Source organism: Lissotriton helveticus, chromosome 5_1 (assembly GCF_964261635.1).
Source record: "Lissotriton helveticus chromosome 5_1, aLisHel1.1, whole genome shotgun sequence".
Classification (NCBI taxonomy): domain Eukaryota; kingdom Metazoa; phylum Chordata; class Amphibia; order Caudata; family Salamandridae; genus Lissotriton; species Lissotriton helveticus.
Window position 1 is genome coordinate 2,054,333,504 of NC_136065.1, and position 17,094 is coordinate 2,054,350,597.

At 48.0% G+C, this 17,094-nt stretch overlaps 1 protein-coding gene across 3 annotated transcripts in view; it reads left to right on the forward strand.

Annotated features, from left to right (window-relative positions):
* The first annotated feature begins 2,864 nt into the window (after window positions 1–2,864).
* The window catches only part of LOC144756276 (transmembrane protein 268-like), a 112,772-nt gene continuing 98,542 nt past the window's right edge, over window positions 2,865–17,094 (forward strand). Inside the window, exon 1 of one of the 3 annotated variants that reach the window (XM_078645934.1) lies at window positions 2,865–2,993. The gene's annotated coding sequence lies outside the window, so the exon portion shown is untranslated. Of the gene's footprint in view, window positions 2,994–3,358; window positions 3,434–17,094 lie in introns of those variants that run through there. The other 2 variants (XM_078645936.1, XM_078645935.1) reach the window with 2 other exon arrangements.

Below are 17,094 nucleotides of genomic sequence, written 5' to 3' on the forward strand. Positions count from 1 at the left end.
TTAGGCTGCAGGTAGCAGGTTTGCGCCTCTTAACATAGCTATAGAATCAATAAATAAATATAGAATCAATATATTGGCTTTGTTTGTGGGGATATCAGAATGGGCATTATTGAATCAGCACTATGCACCAGGGGCCTGGGGATGGGGGGCATGAGTTCATATTAACACAGGGGCCTCCTGGAGCCAACAGTATCAAGAGATAGGTGCATAAAGATGGGTATGGTGTGAAAGGGGTAAGAAACCAATTATGAGATCTATGTAGTGCTTAATTTGTGCCAGTGGGTGTTAGAACTAGTATTACTTGTTGGGGACCAGGATTTATTTTTCATGGTCAGTCTTCGCCCCAGAGGAAAAGAGCGGAAGGCAGAAAAGGGTGAAAGCAAGAGGACATGAAAGAAAGCAAAACAATAACAAATGGGGAACACAGGGATGTAAAACAAGGTGCAAGTGTAGGGCAAAGAGAAAGGAAGCGCAGGGCAGTGGGAGAAGGAGGCATGACATGGAGTCAAGTGTAGGCAGCTTTGGTGTTCGACTACCCTAGCGTTCCACAGTAACGGCGACTTGCATCGAATTAAAACTTTGGGAACCTGCACTTTTGTTTTTTCAATAATTAAGCACTGGATGTAGGTGAAGTAAAATTAAAGATGAAGAAATGCGGAGTGTAGAAAGTTGAGTAAATATGGACTATACACCTGACTGACGAGCCTCAATCAGGGTGAAACTAGTCCTGGGTTGCTTGAGTTCCGGATCAGGGAGGACCGAGTTCTAGCAATTCAGACTGGACTGTTCCTAGTGGAGCAGGATCAAGACTGATTTGCTTATTGCTGGGTGGCATGGTGTGAAAAAGAACAATGGACTGGGATGTAGCCCCAAGTCATCACCAGTGCCTGAGATTAATTCATTCCATCCATCACCTCTTTGTTAACTTCAGAGGTATTGCAAAGAGCACAAAAATCATTCTGAGGAAGGGGAGAGAGTAGTCACTAGCCTAGGTGTATATGAAACATTATTTGAAGCTGAGGTGTTTCAAAAGCAGGTGTTCTTTCAGTCAATTATTGAAGGAGGGCATAGTAGTCCAGGTTTGTTACATTTAAAGTGGCAGCTTGTTCTAAATCCGGTGTACTTGTGGACCCTGCTGAGGTCTTGAGTTTGTGTTTATTTACGATTTTTTGGCATGCTTCAAGTGGAATGAAAAAGGTGTGGGGTCTCGAGAAGGGTCTGCTTGCTCTGCGAGGCATGCTGTATTAGGATATGCAGTGGAAGCCCCGCCCACTCTCCACCCATATTTGTCATTGGCTTGTGTCAGTGTCCTCCCTAAATGCTGTCTTCTGATTGAAATATCGGCTTATTAGTCCCGCCTTGGTACCGCCTTGTCTCAGTTTGTTACCACCCATAAGGACTGGACCTTTTACTTGGCTTGTTACACAGTCTGCATTTTTTATTTTTTTTGGTTTTGTCAACCACCCTTTATCGGTATGCCTGTTCCATGAATAATATATGGGTTCCGGAGTAGCGTGCTACTCGCCAGAAAAACGATTCAACACCCATCAAGGGTAACAGGTGCTTTCTTCCCCTTCGAACCCTCCGCTATCCTTCTCACTCCAAATAACTGACTAATATCCACCACTCAAATTACTCTTATATTTCACCATACTAATTCACCACTAATCCTTTATGGGTTTCCGGAGTAGCGTGCTTCAACACCCCATCAGGGCTAGCAAGCGCTATATAAATACAAACCTTTTTTCCTCTTCTATCCTTCTGCTATCCTTCCGAATCCAAATAACTGACTAACCTATCATTATCCACCACTTAAAATTTACTTGCATGTTTCACTATTCTAATTCAACACTAATCCTCTATGGGTCCCGAGTAGCGTGCTACTCGCCGAAAAAGCACTTAGACGCCTCATCAGGGTTAGTAAGCGCTATACACGTGCATTTACAATACAATAAGAGGGTGAGCACTATTTTGTTTATTGAAAGTGATGGGGACAATGGCGAGCGATTTTCTCAAACAGCGCTATGTGCTCTAAATTGTATGCTGAGCTCTGCGTCCGCTTTAGCGACACCCACGCTCACTTTACATTTCTTTTTATTAAACTTTGATAAGCGCGATGCCTGCTTCAGAGCCTGCGTCAGGGACACCGCTCTTGGTTTCTTTTGGTTTTTTCCTCCTTAAAACAAACATTTGCAATGCAATAGGTGTCACATTTATGCGAGTCTAACCCCTTAGCCGCAGCGCGATTTTCATAGCTGCGCGAATTTTGCCGCGGAGAGGGGTGTCCGTGGCGCCGCGGTGCTCATGACGGCTCCCGGCCGTCATGAGTCACAGTAGGCGTGTGCTCATGACAGCCGGGAACCGTCCGAACCCCGCCCACTAATTAATTTGCCCGCACAGGTAGGGAATTAATCGCACGTGAGCGGAGCGGCAACGTTCGGACGGCTCCCGGCCGTCATGAGCACACGCCTACTGTGACTCATGACGGCCGGGAGCTGTCATGAGCACCGAACGAGTTAAGCTATTGGCATTGTAAATGACAATGCCTTCTATTTATGTTTAAAAACCTAAACATAAATACAAGGCATTGTTATTTACAATGGCAATAGCTCAAACTCGCGTAAATGCGAGACCTAGTGCATTGCAAATGCTTGTTTTAGTTTGCCCGGGCCGATTTCTAATCCCAATCCAACCCTGGCCCAGGAGCCTCGAGGGCAGCTCGGTGCCCTGCCCAGGAGAACCTGTAATATCCCGGTGCTGTGCCAACACTACATGTGCCGGAAGAGTCGGGAAATTCCGGTCTGCGTGCAGGGACAGGGAGCCAGTGACGGCGCAGCCCTGGGCAGCCTCCCAGGCTGGCCTCCACAGCAGGTGACAGCGCTCCAGTGCGCATGCTCCAGGTCTGGGAGCGCAGCCAGGGACATCATGTGATGCGTCGCGGCTTCAGCAGCAGGAAGGTGGGGGTGCAGTGAGAGGGGTCCGTGCTCTGACAGGTAAGAGACAGGTGAGGGGAGGGTGCGTGGGGAGATGGGAAAGCGGTGCAAGGGAGGAGGGGGGCGGGACAGAAGGGGAGGACGCGAGGGGAGGGTGGGGAATGGGACGAAGACACAGATCTGGGCAAGACATATCTGAAGAAGGGGAGAGGGCTGCAAGAAGGGAACTGGAGAGGGGGTGAGGGCAGACAGCACAAATAAAAGTTACAGGGGAGCAAGAGGGGGGACACGAGCTACATGGAGAGAGCTGCAAGGAGAGCGTGAGAAAGTAATATGGAAACACAAGGAGGGGCAAGAAACAGAAGGAGGGAGAAGATAACGGAGGTGGGGCAGGATTATCAAGAACAGCCCCCGGGAGAGGCTTCAGTCCAGAGGGAGAGAGCGAAACAGGAGCGAGACACCTGACAGAGACGTAGTCCGGCGGGGGAAAGAAAGTGAAAGTAAGGGACACATTGACAGCTGCTTTGAAGGACAGGGCACCAGGCCCTCTTAGACTCAGTTCATGGACGAAAATAGGTCTGCGCATAGATGCCCCGGCGGCAGAGATCTTGCATTCAAACAACACTTCTCGTATTCTGGACTATCGCTCAGGAGATTACTGCACATATGTATGTGTAACCTGTTGGTCACGGGCTCAGATCCTGTGTGATAGTTTTTTGTTTGTTTGTATTTTTTGCAGTTTTTTTTATAGCGGGAGCTCGACCCGAAGGTATAGGAGCAGCAGTTACGTCACACAAGGATACGTTCGTTTTTTTTTGGTAGGCACGGGGAGATTGATTTGCCCAGAACCAGAGGATGTTTGGCCGACACCGAGAGTCGACCTGGTTGGCTAGCTAGAAGGTCGGTAGCTCTAACCGTTACGCCACATCCCCTCACATAGTGCGAGTCCTTATTGCATGCAGCAAAGATGTGTGATATATTATGTGATTTGTATAGCACACTAATCACCCGAGAGGGTATACAGACGCTTCGGCAGGGTGTGATACCCCGGAGGTCGCAGGTTTGAATCTCGAAGGAGGCAATTCATAGTCTTGTCTCTTAGAGTACTGAGTAATAAAACATACCTTGATCTGGAATGACGTCACGTTAGGGTTGCAATGCCTTGAAAGTCTTTCGTCAGTTGGTGCCGAAGCATTATTAACTTCCCAATATTGAAACTAAGCGTACACTTGGGTGTGGCGGACGCCATAGGGACCGCTGCTATACCTAGAACATTTTAAACTGCTCATGATTATAATATCTTTATTATTACAATTTCAAGTGTGTTTGAAATTAATGATTAACCTGCAGTTTCTTGCACGGAGCACTGGTGCCATCTTGTGGTGTTAATCATTAGGGCAACTTAGAAAGTTGCAGACGTCCAGGACCCCTGGCTATTTGCAGGTCTCATAACAGTCACTGGCTCAGTACAGCAACGGGTCAGTGGCATTATGGTATTTGTTGCCATAATTAATATATTAGTACATCACAGCGCAAAAAATGATCAATCCACAGGATGCACACAATCCTACAACATTAATAGAAACAAGCCTGGACTCTGTTTGCAAATGTTACCTAAAGGGCTGTCTGCAAATGCAAGTATGGAGGCCTGCGAGGGACAGCAGCTCTCCATCCCTCAATTCACACTCACACAGTGCCCTTTTTATGTCTCGCCTACACAGAGCACATGCGCTGCATAGGAGGGTCTTTAGCCGTTGCTCTTTACTTTTTCAAGCACTGCACTCGTGCTTGAGGCGGCATCCACCTTGCGGGAGCGCGCAGCGGCGTGCCACAAGCTCGAGTGCCGTGCTTGAAAAATGGAAGACTGCTCTTGAGTCCTGTTTTACTTTGCACGCACTTTATGGCCGCTCTGAGTGCCTTTACTTTGCTTCAAAGCTCCTTCCCCTCCTCCACCACTTGTGCTCTTTTGAAAGATGCGAAATTACAGGTTTTCAGAACATGCAGATTCAAGTCTTCACTATAATTGTTTCTTGTATTTGTTCTGCATGTATTTATTTGCATATAATGTAGTATCCTCAGAGCATTACGAATAGCCACAAATCGTTAAACTCTGCAAACATGTGCGGGTTTTATATTCGAACCATTGTCACAAGGAAAGTTGATCTTTAGAGTACTCACCCTAACTGCAAATGCCTTGCATTAATGGCTGACTCACTCTCACTGACTATCACACTCTCACTGACACTTTCACCGACTTTCACTCTCTCACACTCTCACTGACACTCTCACCGACTTTCACTCTCTCACACTCTCACTGACACTCTCACCGACTTTCACTCTCTCACACTCTCACAGACACTCTCACAGACTCTCACTGACACTGACACTCTCACTGACACTCACTCACACTCTCACTCACACTGACTCTCACTCACACTGACTCACTGACTCTCTCACTCACACAGACTCTCACTCTCACTGATCGACTCTCCCACTCTCACTGACTGACTCTCCCACTCTCTCACTCACTCACTCACTCACTCACTCACTCACTCACTCTCTCCCACTGACAGACTCTCACTGGCAGACTCTTACTGACAGACTGACTCACTCACTCTCACTGACAGACTCTCACTGACAGACTGACTCACTCTCACTGACAGACTCTCTCTCACTGACTGACTCACTCACTCTCACTGACAGACTCACTGCCACACTCTCACTGAAAGACTCTCCCACTCTCTCTCACTCTCTCTCACTGACTGACAGACTCACACTCACTGACAGACTCTCCCACTCGCTCTCACTGACTGACTCACTCTCTCTCACTGACTGGCAGACTCTCTCTCACAGATTGACAGACTCTCTCACATATTGACAGACTCTCTCTCACAGACTGACTCACTCTCACTGACTGACAGACCCACTCTCATTGACAGACTCTCACTGAGAGACTCTCCCATTCTCTCTCACTGACTGACAGACTCACTCTCACTGACAGACTCTCACTGACAGACTCTCCCACTCTCTCACTGACTGACTCTCTCTCTCTCTCTCACTGACTGACTCTCTCTCTCACTGACTGACTCTCTCTCTCACTGACTGATTCTCACTCTCACTGACAGACTCACTCTCTCTCTCTCACTCACTGACTCTCACTGATTGACTCACTTACTCTCTCTCACTGACTGACTGACTCACTCTCACTGACTAACAGACACACTCTAACAGACTCACTCTCACTGACTGGCAGACTCACTCTCTCACTCTCACTGACAGACTCACTCTCACTGACAGACTCACTCTCACTCTCTTACTAACAGACTCTCTAACTAACAGACTCACTCACTCACTGGCTGACAGACTCACTCTCACTGACTGCGAGACTCTCACTGACAGACTCTCCCACTCTCTCTCACTGACTGACAGACTCCCTCTCACTGACTAACCGGCTCACTCTCTCTTAATGACTGACTGACTCACTCTCACTGACAGACTCTCTCTCACTGACTGATAGACTCTCACTGATGGACTGACTCACTCTCACTGACAGACACTCTCACTGACTGACAGATTCTCTCACTGACTGACTCACTCACTCTCACTGACTGACAGGCTCACTGACACTGACATACTCTCACTGACATACTCTCTCACTCTCTTTCACTGACTGACAGACTCACTCTCAATGACAGACTCTCACACTCTCTCTTACTGACTGACAGACTCACACTCACTGACAGACTCTCCCACTCGCTCTCACTGACTGACTCACTCTCTCTCACAGACTGACTCTCTCTCTCTCACTGACTGACTCTCTTTCTCACTAACAGACTCTCTCTCTCATTGACTGATTCTCACTCTCACTGACAGACTCACTCTCTCTCACTGACTGACTTTCACTGACTGACTCGCTTACTCTCTCTCACTGACTGACTGACTCACTCTCACTGACTAACAGACACACTCTAACAGACTCACTCTCACTGACTGGCAGACTCACTCTCTCACTCTCACCGACAGACTCACTCTCACTCTCTTACTAACAGACTCTCTCACTAACAGACTCACTCACTCACTGACTGACAGACTCACTCTCACTGACTGCCAGACTCTCACTGACAGAATCTCCCACTCTCTCTCACTGACTGACTGACACACTCACTCTCACTGACCGACCGGCTCACTCTCTCTTAATGACTGACTTAATCACTCTCACTGACTGACTAACTCACTCACTCTCACTGACTGACATACTTACTCTCACTGAATGACAAACTCTCTCACTGACTGACAGACTCACTCTCACTGACTGACAGACTCACTCTCACTGACAAACTCACTCTCGCTGACTGACAGACTCACTCTCTCACTGACAGTCTCACTCTCACTGACAGACTCACTCTCACTCTCTCACTGCTAGACTCTCTAACTCTCTCTCACCGACAGACTGACTGACTCACCCACTCTCACTCACTGACAGACTGACTAACTCACTCTCACTGACATACTCTCTCACTGACTGACTCTCCCACTCTCTCACTGATTGACTGACTGACTCACTCTCACTGACAGACTCTCACTGACTGACTCACTCTCACTGACAGACTCTCACTGACTCACTCACTCTCACTGACAGACTCTCTCTCACTGACTGACAGACTCTCACTGATGGACTGACTCCCTCTCACTGACAGACACTCTCACTGACTGACAGATTCTCTCACTGACTGACTCACTCACTCTCACTGACTGACAGGCTCACTGACACTGACAGACTCTCACTGACATACTCTATCACTCTCTCTCACTGACTGGCAGACTCACTCTCGCTGACAGACTCTCCCACTCTCTCACTGATTGACAGACTCACACTCACTGACAGACTCTCCCACTCGCTCTCACTGTCTGACTCACTCTCTCTCACTGACTGACAGACTCTCTCACAGACTGACAGACTCTCTCCCAGACTGACAGACTCTCTCTCACAGACTGACTCACTCTCACTGACTGACAGACTCACTCTCACTGACAGACTCTCACTGAGAGACTCTCCCACTCTCTCTCACTGGCTGACAGACTCACTCTCACTGACAGACTCTCACTGACAGACTCTCCCACTCTCTCACTGACTGACTCTCTCTCTCTCTCTCACTGACTGACTCTCTCTCTCACTGACTGACTCTCTCTCTCATTGACTGATTCTCACTCTCACTGACAGACTCACACTCTCTCACTGACTGACTCTGACTGACTGACTCACTTACTCTCTCTCACTGACTGATTGACTCACTCTCACTGACTAACAGACACACTCTAACAGACTCACTCTCACTGACTGGCAGACTCACTCTCTCACTCTCACCGACAGACTCACTCTCACTCTCTTACTAACAGACTCTCTCACTAACAAACTCACTCACTCACTGACTGACAGACTCACTCTCACTGACTGCGAAACTCTTACTGACAGACTCACACTCTCTCTCACTGACTGACTGACTGACAGACACACTCTCACTGACTGACCGTCTCACTCTCTCTTAATGACTCACTCACTCACTCTCACTGACTCACTCACTCACTCACTCACTCTCACTGACTGACATACTTACTCTCACTGAATGACAAACTCTCTCACTCACTGACAGACTCACTCTCACTGACTGACAGACTCACTCTCACTGACAAACTCACTCTCACTGACTGACAGACTCACTCTAGCTGACTGACAGACTCACTCTCTCACTGACAGTCTCACTCTCACTGACAGACTCACTCTCACTCTCTCACTGACAGACTCTCTCACTCTCTCCCACTGACAGACTGACTGACTCACCCACTCTCACTGACAGACTCTCCCACTCTCTCTCACTGACTGACAGACTCACACTCACTGACAGACTCTTCCACTCGCTCTCACTGACTGACTCACTCTCTCTCACTGACTGGCAGACTCTCTCTCACAGACTGACAAACTCTCTCACAGACTGACAGACTCTCTCTCACAGACTGACTCACTCTCACTGACTGACAGACTCACTCTCACTGACAGACTCTCACTGAGAGACTCTCCCATTCTCTCTCACTGACTGACAGACTCACTCTCTCTGACAGACTCTCACTGACAGACTCTCCCACTCTCTCACTGACTGACTCTCTTTCTCTCACTGACTGACTCTCTCTCTCACTGACTGACTCTCTCTCTCACTGACTGATTCTCACTCTCACTGACAGACTCACTCTCTCTCACTGACTGACTGACTCACTCTCACTGACTAACAGACACACTCTAACAGACTCACTCTCACTGACTGCCAGACTCACTTTCTCACTCTCACTGACAGACTCACTCTCACTGACAGACTCACTCTCACTCTCTTACTAACAGACTCTCTCACTAACAGACTCACTCACTGACTGACTGCTACACTCTCACTGACTGCGAGACTCTCACTGACAGGCTAACCCACTCTCTCTCACTGACTGACTGACTGACTGACAGACTCACTCTCACTGACTTACTGGCTCACTCTCTCTTAATGACTGACTGACTCACTCTCACTGACTCACTCACTCACTCACTCTCACTGACTGACATATTTACTCTCACTGAATGACAAACTCACTCTCTCTCACTGACTGACAGACTCACTCTCACTGACTGACAGACTCACTCTCACTGACAAACTCACTCTCACTGACTGACAGACTCACTTTCGCTGACTGACAGACTCCTCTCTCACTCTCACTGACAGACTCACTCTCACTGACAGACTCACTCTCACTCTCACTGACAGACTCACTCATTCTCTCACTGACAGATTCTCCCACTCTCTGTCACTGACAGACTCTCACTGCCAGACTCTCATTGACAGACTCACTCACTGACAGACTCACTTTCTCACTGACAGACTCTCCCACTCTCTCTCACTGACAGACTGCCTGACTCACTCTCACTGACAGACTCTCTCACTGACTGACTCTCCCACTCTCTCACTGATTGACTGACTGACTCACTCTCACTGACAGACTCTCACTGACTGACACACTCTCACTGACAGACTCTCACTGACTCACTCACTCACTCTCACTGACAGACTCTCTCTCACTGACTGACAGACTCTCACTGATGGACTGACTCACTCTCACTGACAGACACTCTCACTGACTGACAGATTCTCTCACTGACTGACTCACTCACTTTCACTGACTGACAGGCTCACTGACAGACTCTCACTGACATACTCTCTCACTCTCTCTCACTGACTGACAGACTCACTCTCACTGACAGACTCTCCCACTCTCTCTCACTGACTGACAGACTCACTCTCACTGACAGACTCTTACTGACATACTCTCTCACTCTCTCTCACTGACTGACAGACTCACTCTCACTGACAGACACTCCCAGTCTCTCTCACTCTCTCTCACTGACTGACAGACTCACACTCACTGACACTCTCTCCCAAACTGACAGACTCTCTCTCACAGACTGACTCACTCTCACTGACTGACAGACTCACTCTCACTGACAGACTCTTACTGAGAGACTCTCCCACTCTCACTGACTGACTCTCTCTCTCTCTCTCTCTCTCACCGACTGACTCTCTCTCTCTCACTGACTGACTCTCTCTCATTGACTGATTCTCACTCTCACTGACAGACTCACCCTCTCTCACTGACTGACTCTCACTGATTAACTCACTTACACTCTCTCTCACTGACTGACTGACTCACTCTCACTGACTAACAGACACACTCTAACAGACTCACTCTCACTGACTGGCAGACTCACTCTCTCACTGTCACCGACAGACTCACTCTCACTCTCTTAGTAACAGACTCTCTCACTAACAGACACACTCACTCACTGACTTACAGACTCACTCTCACTGACTGCGAGACTCTCACTGACAGACTCTCCCACTCTCTCTCACTGACTGACTGACAGACTCACTCACACTGACTGACCGGCTCACTCTCTCTTAATGACTGACTCACTCACTCTCACTGACTGACTGACTCACTCACCATCACTGACTGACATACTTACTCTCACTGAATGACAAACTCTCTCACTGACTGACAGACTCACTCTCACTGACTGACAGACTCACTCTCACTGACAAACTCTCTCACTGACAGACTCACTCTCACTCTCTCACTGACAGACTCTCTCACTCGCTCTCACTGACAGACTGACTGACTCACCCACTCTCACTTACTGACTCTCATTCTCTCACTGACAGATTCTCCCACTCTCTCTCACTGACAGACTCTCACTGACAGACTCTCATTGACAGACTCACTCACTGACAGACTCACTTTCTCACTGACCGACTCTCCCACTCTCTCTCACTGACAGACTGACCGACTCACTCTCACTGACAGACTCTCTCACTGACTGACTCTCCCACTCGCTCACTGATTGACTGACTCACTCACTCTCACTGACAGACTCTCACTGACTCACTGACTTTCACTGACAGACTCTCACTGACTCACTCACTCTCACTGACAGACTCTCTTTCACTGACTGACAGACCCTCACTGATGGACTGACTCACTTTCACTGACAGACACTCCCACTGACTGACAGATTCTCTCACTGACTGACTCACTCACACTGACTGACAGACTCAGTGACACTGACAGACTCTCACTGACATACTCTCTCACTCTCTCTCACTGACTGACTGACAGATCATTTTACAAATATTTTTAATCCGGAAGGGAAGTCCCTAGAAACACCGGCCCATGAGGCTTCAGTCTGGTTGCCCTTATCATTGGGAATTAACTTGGATGAGGTTTATGAAGGCCTGTCTGACAGTAAAGGAGGAAAGGCCCCGGGCCCCGACGGAGTACCTATAGACCTACTCAAAACCGAAATGAATCGGTGGGCGCCCATTCTAGTGAGGGTCTTCAATGCAGCAGCAGAGGGATGTACTCCACCATCTTGGGGCCAGTCGGTCATCATACCCATGTTCAAGAAAGGCAGCAAATCGGAGGCGGGTAATTATTGCCCCATTTCCTTACTGGATGCCTCAGTTAAGGTAATGAGTCGAATCATGCTGCAGAGGCTGGACACCTGGGCAAATGAAAAGAACATTTTAACCAAGGTTCAATATGGTTTTAGAAAAGGCATGGGGACACTAGAACAGTGTGTGAATTTAGATCTTTTAATTAACAAATGTACGGAAGTCAAAAAAGGGAGCCTGTTTCTATGTTTTGCGGACTTGAGCTGTGCGTTTGACTTGGTTGACCACTCTATATTATGGCAGGTCCTGCTAGAGGCAGGAGCACCAAAGGAGATTGTACACTTTGTGGCCAGGTTATATGAGAGACTGTCGTGTAAGGTGCGCTATGGATCCCTAGGCGAATGTACCTCTTTCCTTAAAGTTTCAAGAGGCATCCTGAGGTGCCGGGTTTTTAGGAACCCGGTGGTGCCAGGGGATAACACCCGAAGACCTCTGAGTTCTCCCTTGTTCCGGACCACAGAAACCCGGAGTCTTCTAGTTACCGTCAAAGATCAAGTTTTATTGGTAGCTACCAAGTAACACGTGTCCCAGAAGTACACCACACAGAGAGTAGGTTCTTGGGAGACTGTTCGTTTTTACAGAACCAGCCGTCTCCTTATATACAAAAATAATAGCTGCAAGCAAGAATTCCTGAGTTTATGATATGGCTATACACATATTTCTACAATAATACAAAGAGCAAAGTCATGTAAGCAAGCCCATATTTTAGATGTCCAGTTTGTTGATAGATTACCCAGTTAGGCCTGGAACTCCCATCAGATATCGATGAAACCTTAATAAAGAAAGGTACAACCCAGTCATAAAACTGGCCATAAACAAGGAATGTGGACAGGTGCATGTTTGCAGAAAGCATGGTCTGTATGTCGTGAATGGTTTGTGGAATGTTATGTATTAATGCTATCGTATTCGGCCACTGGGCGAGGAGCTGCCCAAACAGGTTTGGCCGAAGGCAATGGAGTCAGTTGGGACAGGTCAGGGGGAAGTCACGAAAAGGTGGACGTGTCCCTCTTGATCAAGCTCGACCTTTAATTGACTTAACATGAGGGCAAGATACAAGATGGATGCCGTTCACAAAATGGAGTTTAAGGGATGGGGACGGAAACTACGATTTTGGGGTGTTGGCAACCCTCGATTGTGACGAAAATACATAGGAATGATGTCCTAATCATTATCGGTTCATAGACACCAAAATCGTCTTGGTACGTTGAGGTTTTGTGACACGGGTATTGGACCTCGATATCGGGAAAACACCAGGGTCCGGATTTTTGAGAACCACAGTCCCTCCTTTTGCCCTCATATAAGGCAATAACTCATGCTAATCTGAGTCCAAATCGGTATGAAGAAATTCGTGGAGATGTTGCTGTAGCATCATTCTGTTACTCAGCTCGTCCTGTGACACAGGCTTCCGTACACACGAGGTAGCACAGAGGCCACATAGTGCAGGAGCACACTGTATACATAGGCAAAACATGAACAGAAGTGCCAGGGTCATCCCAATGAAGATCAAAATTTTCCATCCCCAGGCAGTGATCAGCTCCCAGAACCACCCCAGCAGGGACCAGTCCCCTTTCTCAACGTGAAGGGAACCAGATATTTCGTGTAGTTTGGAGATGGCCTGGTATACTGTCGGTGCGTTATCAGGGATGAATATGCAACAACTGGATTGGATGACTCTACACACACCACCACGATCGGCGAGTATGATGTCTAAGGCAATTCGGTTCTGAAGGGTCATAAGTCGATCCGACTGAAGCTCGGTTGTCAGATTGCCAAGTGCTCCGGCCGTCGTAGTCACGGCGGATTCAACTATCCTCGCTAACTGTCGAATATTTCTGCTGTTCACCATAGGCCCCCAAAATGGCAGAAAACCCTTTGCGAAGTCAGCGAATTCCTGACCCGCAGTGTCGTCTTTACTCACGACACCCCTAGCTGTCCTTGTCCGATGGTAATCTGCTCTGGCCGTGTAGGTGGGAGGCAGCAGAAATTAGATAAAACATGTACCTGAGAAATCAGGGGGTAACCACGTGTAGGCTTGGTCGTGGCAAACGAAATACGTGCCTTTGGCTGCCAAAAGTATAGGGGAAGTTCGGGAAGCAAATACATATGTTTCCGTGCAAATGCTCTTTCCTAACTGTGCTGTGGGGTCCCTACCAATACCCTGTAAGCATAAGTGACCTCGGTGGGGCACTATCCAAACTGGGCGGGATTTCTTTGCTGCCTGGCTCTTGACCAGGTAAACCCCATGTTTAGTCACGTTCCAACGGGTGTAGGGACTGAGTTCATCTTTGGGCATTGTCAGATATGTGTCGATATCCCTACTCATATTTCTTATCCCTGCAATTAGTGCCTTGTTATTGGAATCGCTCGTAGTGGAACGGGTCGGGTATGGTTCTAGGGCGAATAGGAACATGGTCTGGAAAGCCCACAGAGAACCATAGTAGCTGAATGGCAAAATGAAGTATGGGACTCCCTTATCGGTTGTGTGTGGCATGAGTCCGCATATCAAACAGTTTGATGTGTTCATTACGGACTGGTGTTGGTGTAGGAGCTGAATGAAAGAATTGTTTACAAATTCGAGTCTTCGGGCAGACTCGTGTTCAGGTAGAGGGTGAAAGTAGTGTGGAGAAATAGTGGGAGGAGATGGTGGCTGGGTGTCATTCGAAAAGGTAACTTTAAATACGAATAGAGTATAACCAGTAAAAAACACAAGTATGCTACATAACATTAAAACACATAGTATCAGGAATCTTCTTTTGGACAGTATTGTGCATAACTGTTTCTCGAAGTTCGTGAGTCTGACAGGTCTCTCTACCCTTGGAAACTCCATCCTCTAGTTGCTGCCCGCGGTGGTTGATTGATTCTCCCAGGGAGCGCGCTCTGCTCAGTCCGGGGTAACTCCCGTGGACCAATCAGAACCGTGGACCTAGAACTTCCCAGTTGCACTCCCCAGACTTCAACCACGACCCTAGCAGCAGAACCGGATGGCGGTTCGAAAAACCAAAAATGAGCTAGTTCCCTTGGGACGAGAGAGCTGAAAAATCAAAAAATAGTTCTTAGGGGAAAAGGGAAATCACATTAGGTCAATCGTTTATTAGTCTCTTTGTTTAGACCGCAGGTCGTATCGTTGTTTCCCAGGTATGGTGTGGTCTTCAAACAATGTCTCAGGTTCGGTAGTGTCCAATTGCATAGATGGTGACACAAGTCCTTGTAAAATATGATCACTCTCCTTTTCAGTACTAGTTTCTTTCAAACGTGCATCGCTGAAAGGGATGAAGCAAGGTACGGATTCTGTCTCGGAGTCGGCAAGTCCTTTGTTGACCCACCGGTCGTATGGAAGGGGTAGAGGGACCCGTTTGCAGTGGGTCCCATGTACCCAGTTCTTCTTGCCTTCCACCCGAACAGCAGATCTCGTTGAAAGCAGCACTAGGTGCGGTCCGGTCCACCTCGGCTGTCCGTTGTTGGTGCGCTGGAAATTCCGCACCAAAATCCATGAACCGGGCTCGATGAGGTGACCTGGATCGTCAGAGGCTGGTGGAGAGGAACTGTGAACCTGTTGGTGTAAAACACGCAATTTAGTTGTCAATTCGCACAAATAGTCAAGTAGTACGGGGTGTTCTATCTCACTTAGTTTCTTGGGTCTTGGCACGCCCCAGACGTTGGCTGGGCGGCCAAACACGATCTCATGGGGGCTAAGTCCTAATCTGGAGTGGACAGTCATCCTGGTTGACAAAAGCGCTAGAGGCAGTGCGTCAGGCTACTTAAGACCTGTACTGGCTTGGATCTTGGCTAGTTTGAGTTTTAGAGTGCCATTGTAGCACTCTACTAATCCAGCTGATTGGGGGTGATTTGCAGCGTTGAATTTGTGGTGGATGCCTAAACACTCACACACTCTCTTCATCACGCATCCTACGAATTCACTTCCGTTATCACTCCAGACAATTCTAGGCATACCGAACCTCGGGAAGAACTCTCTGACAAGTGCTTTGGCAGTTGATAAAGCGGTATTGTCCTTAAGGGGGTACGCTTCCACCCACCTTGAAAAGGCGCAGACAACAACGAGCACGTACTTTAGGTTGTTGCACCTCTCCATGTGGATGAAGTCGAGCTGTAAAACCTCGAACGGGTACGTTGGAGGCGCAAAATGACCAGCGGGAGTTGGGGTTCCCCTACCGGGATTGTACTTCAAACACACCATACACTTTTTAACCACATTCTGTGCATATTTTGGGATATTGCTATTCTGCCATACTGGGGCCAATAGTTTACATATTCCTTTCGAACTGATGTGCGCAATTCCGTGAGCCATCGTTACTACTGCAAGTACGTATGCATTAGGTAATAGCCATCGCTGGTGTTCTGATAGTTCGACCCAACAACCATTCGCATCCAATCTACCTGTACTTTCTCTCCATTCATTCACCTCCTTCTCAGTGGCCTCGGCTTGTATCGATTTTACGCTTTCAATGGTGTCCTCACACATTCCCACATCAGTAGTCCATCTAGCGGGACCCATAACATACATCCGACTCATTGTGTTCCTTGCAGTTTCTTTCGCAACCTCATCTGCCAATGCATTTCCGCGGCCAACATCATCCTGAATCTTTTTGTGTGCACTGCATTTTATAATGGCGACTTGTAGGGGCAAGGTGAGTGACTCAAGGAGCTCATTAACTAGCTGGCCATGTTGTATCTTTGCACCATGGGACGTAAGGAACCCACGTTCACGCCACAATCTCCCAAAACTGTGAGCCACACCAAAGGCATATTGGCTGTCAGTGTACACATTCACTCGCTTTCCTTTCGCCAACACACATGCTCTAGTAAGCGCAATCAACTCTGCAGCTTGTGCAGAATTGTGGGAAATGCGTGCAGTCTCTACAATGGTGTGTAATGTCGTTACGGCGTATGCTGTGGTCGTATCACCATTCGGCAACTTGAAACATGAACCATCAACCCATAAAGTATCATTGCATTCGGGAAGGGGAGTGTCCTGTAAGTCTACTCTCCCTTTTGTCTCTTCTTCTGTCCTGAAACAGCAGTCATGTTTGTCAACCTTGTCTGTCTCTGTCGGGATGGGTAATAACGTAGCGGGGTTGAGTGTATCACACCTCTTTATGTGG